This window comes from Pinus tabuliformis, chromosome 7, assembly GCF_031772625.1.
Source record: "Pinus tabuliformis cultivar Carrire ecotype Pingquan chromosome 7, CPIR1, whole genome shotgun sequence".
In the NCBI taxonomy this organism is placed as follows: Eukaryota; Viridiplantae; Streptophyta; class Pinopsida; order Pinales; family Pinaceae; genus Pinus; species Pinus tabuliformis.
The window spans coordinates 369,831,056-369,841,644 of record NC_142293.1 but is presented as its reverse complement, the minus strand read 5'-3'; the positions used below and the strand labels follow the sequence as shown (position 1 = coordinate 369,841,644).

The 10,589-nt window shown below is 32.4% G+C and overlaps 1 pseudogene; it reads right to left on the bottom strand.

Moving 5' to 3' along the window:
- Window positions 1-831: 831 nt before the first annotated feature.
- On the bottom strand, window positions 832-2,069 carry LOC149247508 (putative dynamin-related protein 4A pseudogene; annotated as a pseudogene).
- Window positions 2,070-10,589: the final 8,520 nt, after the last annotated feature.

Genomic DNA, 10,589 nt, shown 5'->3' with positions numbered 1-10,589 from the left:
TTTAACAATTCAGAATACTGAAATATATGTTAAGACTTCAAAGGAAAATGAAGTTTAATACAATCATAATATCAAATGAAAATAAAATTTAATCCAATCATAATAGCATTTGAAAACAAACATCAAAAACTGGTATGTAAAACAATTCACACCTGTGCATTTATAGAGAAACTTGTTCACCTGGCAGAATACTATTAAAAATGTAAATGCACAAAATGCAAACTAGTGAACAGCGGTATTCAACTTAAAGAATGTAATTGCACATAATGCAAATTAATGAACTGTAGCATTCAATTCCAAGAATGTAAATGCACAAAATGCAAGTTAGTGAACAACACATTATTCAACCTTAAAAGTTCAAGATGTGTTAAGACCTAAAACCAAAACAAAGAATAAGGTGTCAAGACATCAAACCAAAAAGTATAAATTAAATAAATGTTTTGAGACGGCTTAAACCTTGATAACTAGTATATCAATTAAAAAGAATCTCAAACTTTGATACGTAGGAATTCCATAAATAATTTACAAATCCATCTCCACATGCGCTGCTTAACGTGACAAAGAACTATGAAAATGCAAATGCAGAAAACAAAACACGAAATAATGAGCACCAAGATTTAACCATGAAAAATATTAAATCAAAAGATAGTTAACTTGAACCATAACGATTTCTTGAAACATGAAATAGACTTGAGTAGAGTCCTCATAAACTTCATAAACAACTTCAAAAATCCATCTCCTCCTGATCTAGTCGACGTGACAAAACCTACGAAAATGGAAATGCACCAAATGCAGACTACGGAGCAGCAGTATTTAACCATTGATAATACTTTAAGCATCATTGATACTTAGCTTCTGAGAGCTACCAATGAGTTTATACATAGCATATTTTGACTGCCTCAAGCATTCAACTTTGTTATTGAGATTCTTTATCTGAGTAGCTATTACTGGAATTTCTTCATGCACCTGCTCCATCATATTTAAACATGGCTTATCCACATGCTTTACAATCTCGGCGACAATGTCGCTTTCAACCAACTTTTGCACCATGAACCGCAGGTGGAGTGGAATCTGGTCAGCCAGCCTCAGCCTTACCACATTCCAATAAGGAATAAGGCTAATCTTGAAGTCGAAGGCCGCCTCGAGGTCGCCACTGCTGATGTTTGACACTTTGTCCAATTTAATTTCTCCAATGCCTTCAATGCAATGCATCCTTCTCTACCTGCGTCTTGGATGTGTGTAATCAATCTTTTGGACAATATCAAGAAGGCACTTACATGTTCCCATTACATATTCCCATTGCTTGAATCTGCATTAATTTTTCTGCCAATATGGGTATTCCAACCATTGATTTATCAATGCTGGAAAGATGAGGATCTGTTCTAAACAGATCACTTTTACTTCGTCTTGCTTCTGCTTTAGATTCAATCCCTACTCTATTCCGCACACAAATATAACCGTGACCAATATTAACAGCGTCCCTTGTCTCTTTCTCCAAAAAACCCTCAGGAGCTCTGTGAACTTTTGTTACAACGGCCAAGGTTCTTTTCATCTTGTGGGTCAACATCCTGAGGCATTTTTATGGACTCACAGGTCGGAAAATCAACAGTCGCGGACAGCCCATTAAGTATGATGCTCTCCTTGGGAGTAATGTATTGTTTGATTATATTTGCTATCTGTTCATAAATATCTCTTGGCCGCCCATGCACAGCAACCCTTGTTATCCCGGATAGATCAACCATGGTCAAATCTGGAGCATTCGTCTTCTTGACATGAAGTGTGACTTGCGTATCACTTATACCCTTGTGGCTTCCTGCAATCTCTTCCGTAACAGTATCCAGCGTTTGTTTAATCTCTGCTTCTAAAATTTTCCTCCTTTTTCTATTGTATTCAGTCACAATCTCACATTCCATCCCTCCTGCTTGCGGCTTTGTAATATCATAATAAGCGGGAGTCTCATACAAAACCCTTACCCCTTTCGCTCTCTTTGGCATCTCAAACGCTGTGACCCTGATGTTCGCTCTCTTTGGCATGACAGACGATGCTGAAGCACCAACTCCAGATTTCATTTCAAAATTTTCGCGCGCACCTCCAGTTTGAAATATTTGGGGCGATATAGAATTTGAAATCCTAACGCATTCAATACGAATGGTGAGGCCTGTCTTGTCCGCCAGTTGGTTTCACATTCGGGAGTCAGAGCCGCAGAACTGCCGGGATCTGATGGGAGGCTGCGGGTGGCTGTGGGCAGCGTCGCCGGGGGTTTTGATGGGCAGCCGGAGATGGTGGTCGCCGTGCTCTATGAGACTCTGACAGGGGTACCTCCATAGCATTAACTTTGCTATGGAGGTGGAAATAGGAATTGACGTGACCATTTGCCTTTATCTTCAAACAACACATGCAATTAACTGAAAGTTGATTTAAGGCAGACAGTTGTCAATAGGTAACGGTAGGTGACAACATCATCTGCTGATAGATATAATTGTTATGTTTTTAAAAAGTGGATGAGATTTAAAAAGGTTTTTAAATTAATGTTGTTAATTGGAATTATAAAAATATAATTTGAATGTGTATTTGCCATTTCAATGATGACCTTTTATAAGATATAAAAATAATTTTATTTAATTTTTAACGATGAATTTTATAATTTATTAAAAGATTATAATTATTGTAGGTAATAATCTATATCTTGAGGATCATCTTTCTTTTGTGTTTTTCAACGTGCATGTCCAATATTACATACATCGGTAAAAATATTTAATAAGTGAAATTAATATGTGAAATTTTTAATAGAGGAAAATAATTTTTTGATATGCATAATTTAATATTTATTAGTTTATGTTATGTGAGGGACTATAATACTTGTTTCGTGGTCAAAGTCTATTGATTATAGATTAGAGTTTTTGTAATCTTAATCAAAGTTTTGGGGAAATGTTGAATATTTCTATTTTTTTTTTTTGTAAATTCAAAAATTATTTTTTAATTTTTGGAAATACTATTTTTAATTTTCCAATGACTAAGGACATAATTTCTTTAGTGGAGGATAATTTATTTTCGGTATTTGTTAGTGCCTAGGAGGACTAACTAGTATTATTTTGTTGTGTGCAGAAAGGGTGTGCGAGAAGGGGTGTGCGAGAAGTGAGGGAGCAAGGACTATATCGAGTCAAGCTTTCTTCTTCTGCATTCTGCAGAAGGCTAATTTAACACTGTAGGAGGAATTTACTTTGCAAGAGGAAGAACTCACAGAAAATCACATTTTAATCTAAGATCATATTATGACTTATATTATTGTGCAGTGGTGAGAAAAGTATTGTTGTTACATTGTGTGGAGTGCTTGACGAGTCCAAAGATGGTAGCACTGACAGGGTTGTTGGTAGGCTTACGTAAGGTGGGGGGGATTAACTGCTACTATTTTATTGTGGGGAGAAAGGGTGCGCGGGAAGTGCAAGAGCGAGGACTATATTGAGTCAAGCTTTATTTCTCTGCATTCTGCATAAGGCTAATTTAACATTGTAGGAGAAGTTTAGTTAGCGAGAGAAAGTGCTAAAAAAATATCACGTTTTAAATTAGATCATATTATGACTTCTATAAATGTGATTATATTATTGTACGAAAGCGGCAAAATAAGTAACAAAAATAGGTAACACAAAAATAGGTAACGTTGATACATTATGGGGAGTGGTTAAAGATGATATGGATCCTTAATACAATTTCTTGTTTTGTTCGATATATGAAAAGTGGCTGGATATAGAAAATTCAAAGAAAATGGGGTAGAGTCTGAGTGGTAAAAATTTGTTTTCAATTTTCTAGAAACACAATTAATTAACTAATATGCATATGCATAATTAATTAATACTAATAGCATATTTTAAGGAGAAAGAGCAAGTTGTGAAGTGGCAAGCCTTTCTAGGAGAAAGTACTAGTGGATAACTATTCAAGAGATGTTGACGGAGGGCTATTGAAAACTTTACATTTACTATTTCTTATGAGGAGTGAACAGTGATGATTTTATTGGTAATTTTATTTAATATTAAGTGAAGTGTATCTTTTGTGTGAATGAATAGTTGTCGAGGGAAAGGGAAAAGAAACATTGTTTTGTAATGTTTCCTATATTTGTATACATTTCTGTATGTCTTTCTCTATATAACGTTACATATCAAATAGTACATAACAAATATAGCAAAAAATCATGTAATTGTATAATGTAATAATAATCAAATGAGAATGAATCAAATAGAAACATCTATCATTGTATTATAAATGTCTTCACTTTCCCATTTTTAATATTAAATTAATATTTCAAAGCTACTTCCACATATTTGTTCCCAATTTCTCCGAATATCCTTTTTGCCGCACTTCGCCTACAACTTTTCTATTTCCTTCCCATATCACAAAACAAGCCTAATTAAACAAAATAACAATGTAATATTGGTAGCTTTAATTTTGCAATGTAAATTTCAGAGACTTTGAGTTAAACTTAAAAATACCACGATTATTGTAAAATATTAATAAATGCAACTTTTGATTTCTAAATACGTTAAAAAAGTATTAAGGACCCATATTATCTTTAAGCACTTTGTACATATCGATATTATTTTCTCCACACCTCCCCACAATAATATAAGCACATTAATATAAGCCACTTTTCACAAGGAAAGATCCACACATTGAAACATTCATTATGAGCAAATCAAATTTAACTATGACCAAATCAAATTGATTTAATAATAAATTTTATAAATTTCTAAGAACATTAGGGATTTATGATATAATAAATTATTTTGTTGAAGATGAAATTTAAGGATCTCATAATACATTAAACTATGGGTTTTATTTTTCAAAGTATTGTGAAAATTTCCATATTTCCTTTAGCAATAGTCAATGCTAAATTAGCCTTTGTAATTAGTTTTTATACACGTGTACATTTTCTTTTCCTAAAACAAATAAGAATTTAAATAACTCGTGCTAGAATCTGTATATGCATATTCTCTCTCTCTCTATATATAATTCTATGAAACTTTTAAATATTTATCTAATAATTAAATATTTAAATTTTCAAAGGGCACGTGGAGAATACATAATTTTTTTGTAATCATAAACTTGCGGTGTAAACTTAGAGCTTTAATTGTATGAGTTTGTTTCATTGTTTGGAGCTTTCCTTCTGCAAAGCTTACATTGAAAGCTTTCATTGCACGGAGGGAGGTTCCTTCCCATAGTGAAAGCTCCACACAAAGGAAATCTATGAACAGTAAAACATTGACTATGAGCAAATCAAATTTAAATTTAACTTTATGAGAAAAAAAATTTTATTAGTAACACTCGCTTCATGGCTAAAGTGTATTGACTGTCCATTATTTTGTCGAGTTTTTTATTACTACAAATTTTCTATCAGCAACATGAAGTTCGTTGACTATCAATTATTTATGTCAATGTATTAAACATAGTTTCGGGGAAATGTTGAATATTCATATTTTTGTGTAAGTTCAAAAATAATTTTCTAATTTCTGGAAATATTATTTTTAATTTTCCTTTACCTGAATGAGGCTTGTCTTTACTCAATATCTAATACATCTAATACATATGTTGAAAATTTAAAAGGTAATGTAACAATTGTAACCACTAATTCTATTTATGTTATCCATTGAAAGATTCACCAAATATTTATCATGTAGTTTTTCTAGAATTCACGTTACGAATGCATGTTCAGTTATATTTAGGGGGAGTTGACTACAAACAGATTTCTTGTCCGGGTTGTTCTGGTAGTTTCATGGCGTGAGGGATTTTCTCTGCAAACACATTTCAAACGAATGTGAAAAACATGTAACATTTTTTCACGTAAATAATGCATTCACATTTTTTTCAGGTAAATAATGCATTATTTCTTCTATATGAGAGTACTTAGAGCATTTATACAATGCAGTGCAAAGTTTAAAAAATAGATAATGTGAGAGTTCTAAACATGTTTATACAATGCATGTTACTGTCATGTAGTTGTTACATATGAATTGTTTTTAAGCTATGAAATTATAACCTCTTTTTTCTCTAATTACTATATATTTGATCTAATTCATATTGTCAAGAACAATGAAAACAAGGTTAAAAACAATGATAACTTTGGTAAAATGTGTGTTTCTATTATATTTATTGTCATTTGATTATTATTACATTAAAAAAGTGTGTTTTTTTTATATTTTTTTACGTACTCTAAGAAAAAACAAAGTTTTTTCAAATTTCAAAAAACATATAACACAAATCTAGGACAACAAATTACAAGGAAAATGATACCTTGAATATTTCTATAAAACATTTATGTATGTTGAAACTAAAATCTATTTAGTATTTAACCTGTATGCATAGAAATAGGAGGATTCTATCTGGTAACCATGAACCTGATATTAGAATATACTTTAGCAATGCCTTAGCACTATCTGACTCTATCTTAATGAGTTAGTTCTTACTTAGTATCAATTATAATGTCCTTTTAACCAGTGATTTCAATGCATTCTTTGTGAACAGACTAAAAATATCATATTCAAATTATGTGATAGTAGACATGGATGAGGGAGTAGAGATGAAAATGATATCGCGAGAGACAAAATGAAAGGAATAGGAAACTAGGAAGAAAAAAAATCAAAAAGGTTAACTCTGTCTAAGTTTAGTCAATTGTATATTAGATTTCTTTCTTATTTTCTTGAATTAATTTCAATTCAATGCTCATGACTAGGACAAAAGAGATTGAGCCTATGCCATTATTGATCGGCGATATCAGTAACAATATAAAAGGGAACATTTTTCATGGCATTGTCTTAATTACATATCAAACTTTTTTAGACAAAGAAAATAAGACAAAATAAATACTTTGTGCTAATTTGACGAATAAGAAAGATGAAATGAAAATAACATTGCTTGTGTTAACATAGTTTATCGAACAGCATGAGGCAAAACATATTGCAAATGCTGGCATTTATATCAGAAATTTCAAAATAATTCCAAAGCATAAATACGATAATGGCGAATTTGAAAAAAATATTTGTATAAATAGATTTATAATTGTAGAAAACATTTTTCTAGTTTATGTAGAGTGTCCATTATTTCCTAATATGAAAATTTCAAATCTATTCCATCGTCAATATCCATTTCTAGTTGGAAAATTCAATACCATTGCAATTTCAGTAACACAGAAAACAATGAAATTTGTATTCGAAATCAAGGACAACAATGTTAAACATGACGATAAAATAGTAAGATTTTATTTATTTGAATGTTTCATTGCTACTAAGTTATTATCCATTTGTTATATGGTTTACATGTATTGTTTTACAAATACTTCATATGTAACAGGTTCAAGTACATGAAAAACTTCTTTAAGCATATCTTTCAATTGAAAGACAATCACAAGAAAACTTTTTTCACCTTATCTTCCTAAAAACTATATAGTGAGAAAAAAATTAAAAAAATTCCAAACTTCAAAGATAATGTTAATATGTTCATTGAAAACGGAAAATAAAGTTGAAAATATAAGAAAATTACTTTCTTCAGCGAGTGGAATATGCATGGTATATATATATATATATATATATATATATATATATATATATATATATATATATATAAAGAAAAAAGTATAGAAAGACATTTCATTTCAAGTTTTTAAGCCTCAATTTTCTATATCAATTTTATAACACTTCCAAGAACAACTAACAACGACTAGTGCATATACGAATACATTTGAGATTGTATGTGTGAAATGCAATATTCCAATTACAGCTGCTAGGACTATGAATGAAACTATGGTTTATTTTACAGTTTGTAATGAATATAGTCGCTTCATTTATTTTCATCCATTAAACTGTATCAGAGATGCAAATGAAAAGACTAAAATATATTGTGTTCTAAGAGGTTTGTAATAGGAGAAAGTATTACCTGATCTACCAAAAGCTTCCTATGACAAATATTGTGCAGACAAATTAGTTGTTATTGATTTGTTGTCCAATTCAAGATACATGGCACATTTACAATAAACCACCAAAACATAATTATACATGCACAATGATGATTTTGTTTGTTTACATTGTCGATGAATATTGTGACGATATAGTTCTCGTTTCTTGCATGTCAATCAATATTAACATTACCTTATACTATATGCTTGAATAATTTGACTATTTTTTGATATTTTTTTGGTTTATTGGATGATTGGGATCTGATTTCATGTTTTGGTTAGATGATCTACTATTCTCATTGCTTGCATTATTAAGCAATCTACTATTGGTAAATTGGAGATAATATTATTGTCAAGTTATCATAATCAATAGGTTTTCTATAAGAAGTGTGGATATCTCTCTTAATGATAAGTAATAAGACTGAATTTCATTGACTGTTAGCAAGTGGTCAGTCGTCCATTTCTATGCTTTTAAATATCTATACTTCCAATCTTCACATCGCCTTCTACTTTATAGTTTAAGAATTTGAGCATTGTTGAAGATTTTTTTTGTTTTGTCATTCAAAAGCACTAAATTTATATTACTGTGGCGAGAACAAGTACATTCAATTTTTCATCAACTCATCCTACCTCGCTACGACTGAATTTGTTGGCAAGGAGAGCTAGAATATAAAGCTGGAGATTTAACAATTTACACCTTATTTCTGGAGAGCTATGCAGCCATACAATCCATAAAATGACAAAATTTTCATGAGCCAATTGCTCCATTTGGTCATGTTGGTGAAATTCAATATGCTCTATTCATGATTCAATCTCTTGCGTTCATTCATTTGCTCGTCACTGGCTTCCAGGAACGTTTTCCAATTTTCCAAAAATTTCCTCCTGATTGAACAAAATATGATTCCAATTGGTAACATTTTCATTACGATCCTTGTACCTATGGTTAAGGAGGATATCCAGGTTGGATTGGATCCCTCTCAATTACACAAGTTTTTTTTCCATGCAGGCAACCTGAAAAACACGACTAGGAGATGGTGCAGGGTTTTATGATAAGTCCTCCTCCTTGTCCAATTTGGTTGAACAAGCCTTGCTGGAGGAAGAGGCTCCACTCCCTTACCCTGTACGTGGGCACAATATCCACCCCCTTGAGGGGGTTTTCCTCTCTTCCTTAGCATACCTGCAAGCACTAAAATAATTCCAAGCATACCAAGGGCTTAATCAAATAGGCTCTTTAGCTCACCACAACATAGCACAATCCCAATTACCAACCACATGACTACTGCGAAATCAAGGTTTAAGGGTTTAACTGCACCATACCAAGACCAGACTACCTCAAACCCCCCAACACAACAAAGATAATTAAACTGATTGAGAGAAAATAACCTCCAATACTTAACAATATACTTCCCACAATCCAGAAAAGTGGATTTCCCCAACCATTGGAGACCTCATAAATTTACACCTGATTTGTCATGAGCCAAAGAGACAAAATATCTCTTCCCCCAAATACCCTTGTCTACCACTACCCCTTAATCAATTGGGACCATAGAGGCAAGAGAAGGGTTCAATTGTTAACGATTCCAACTATGTAGGTGTATACTTCTTCTTCCAGGGATTTGAGACACCCTTCTAAGTATCACCAAATACTTCCCACCCACAATAACTCAAATGACTTCTGATACAAATCCCAGTGTTACAAACCCTATGGACGACTGAATTAGCCCAACATGCCCACCTTCTCACTTGAAATATAACCCAAACAAAAATGACATAAAGGTAATTAGATATAACTAGCAAACACTAGCCTAAGAGATAGGGTGTTACCCAAATATGTTTGATGAAATATTTCCACTAGTACAGAAGGAGTGATGCGAGTGGGTGAAGAATACATAACCCATAGGAAGAAAATCACACCATCATAAATTCCCCTGACCTCACCGCACTTGGATCTCAGACAAAGTCTTAAGCATAAAACCACACACAGGGGTCGATTCTAGTAGCTAACTCCTTATCACCTCGACCTTTCAGCTCTCACTGCAGACCTGACTAGTAAACACAATTGTCAACACCTTGCTCAACATACTTTCTCATAGCCCACCACAAACACACTGTGACCTTCCTTCGATTAAGAAGATAATATATCCCTTCCTTTTTCAAGGAATTCCTTATTGGGAAGGGCAACCCCCACCTTCTCTCTTTAATCCACGCATGTGTGACACTTGCTTGGGGGTGGGGATCTCAAGACCCCCTCGATTGAGGGTTGGCGACCCACATCAGGGAATTATTGAAAAGTTTTTAACATGGAAGTGACATCTGATTTCATCTTCTGATTACATAATATGTGGCTATTAACATTGTACAAAAACGTATTTCAATGATTTTTTTTTCAAGTTCTATGTTTTGTACTATGTTATTTACAAATATTATTTACTATGTTTTGATTGTAATGTGTAGTTGGTTCATTGTGATATGTTGTGTAGGCTTTCTCACGGTCTAGTTTCTTACATTGATTTATTGAATTATCAAATTTGCAACTTCTATATTTAGTCAAAACATATTACAAAACATAATTCCTTTGCACGTTGTTTATGATAGAAAAAAACTATGTGAGGAGTCTCTATATTTGAATATTTAAAGATTATATGGATCC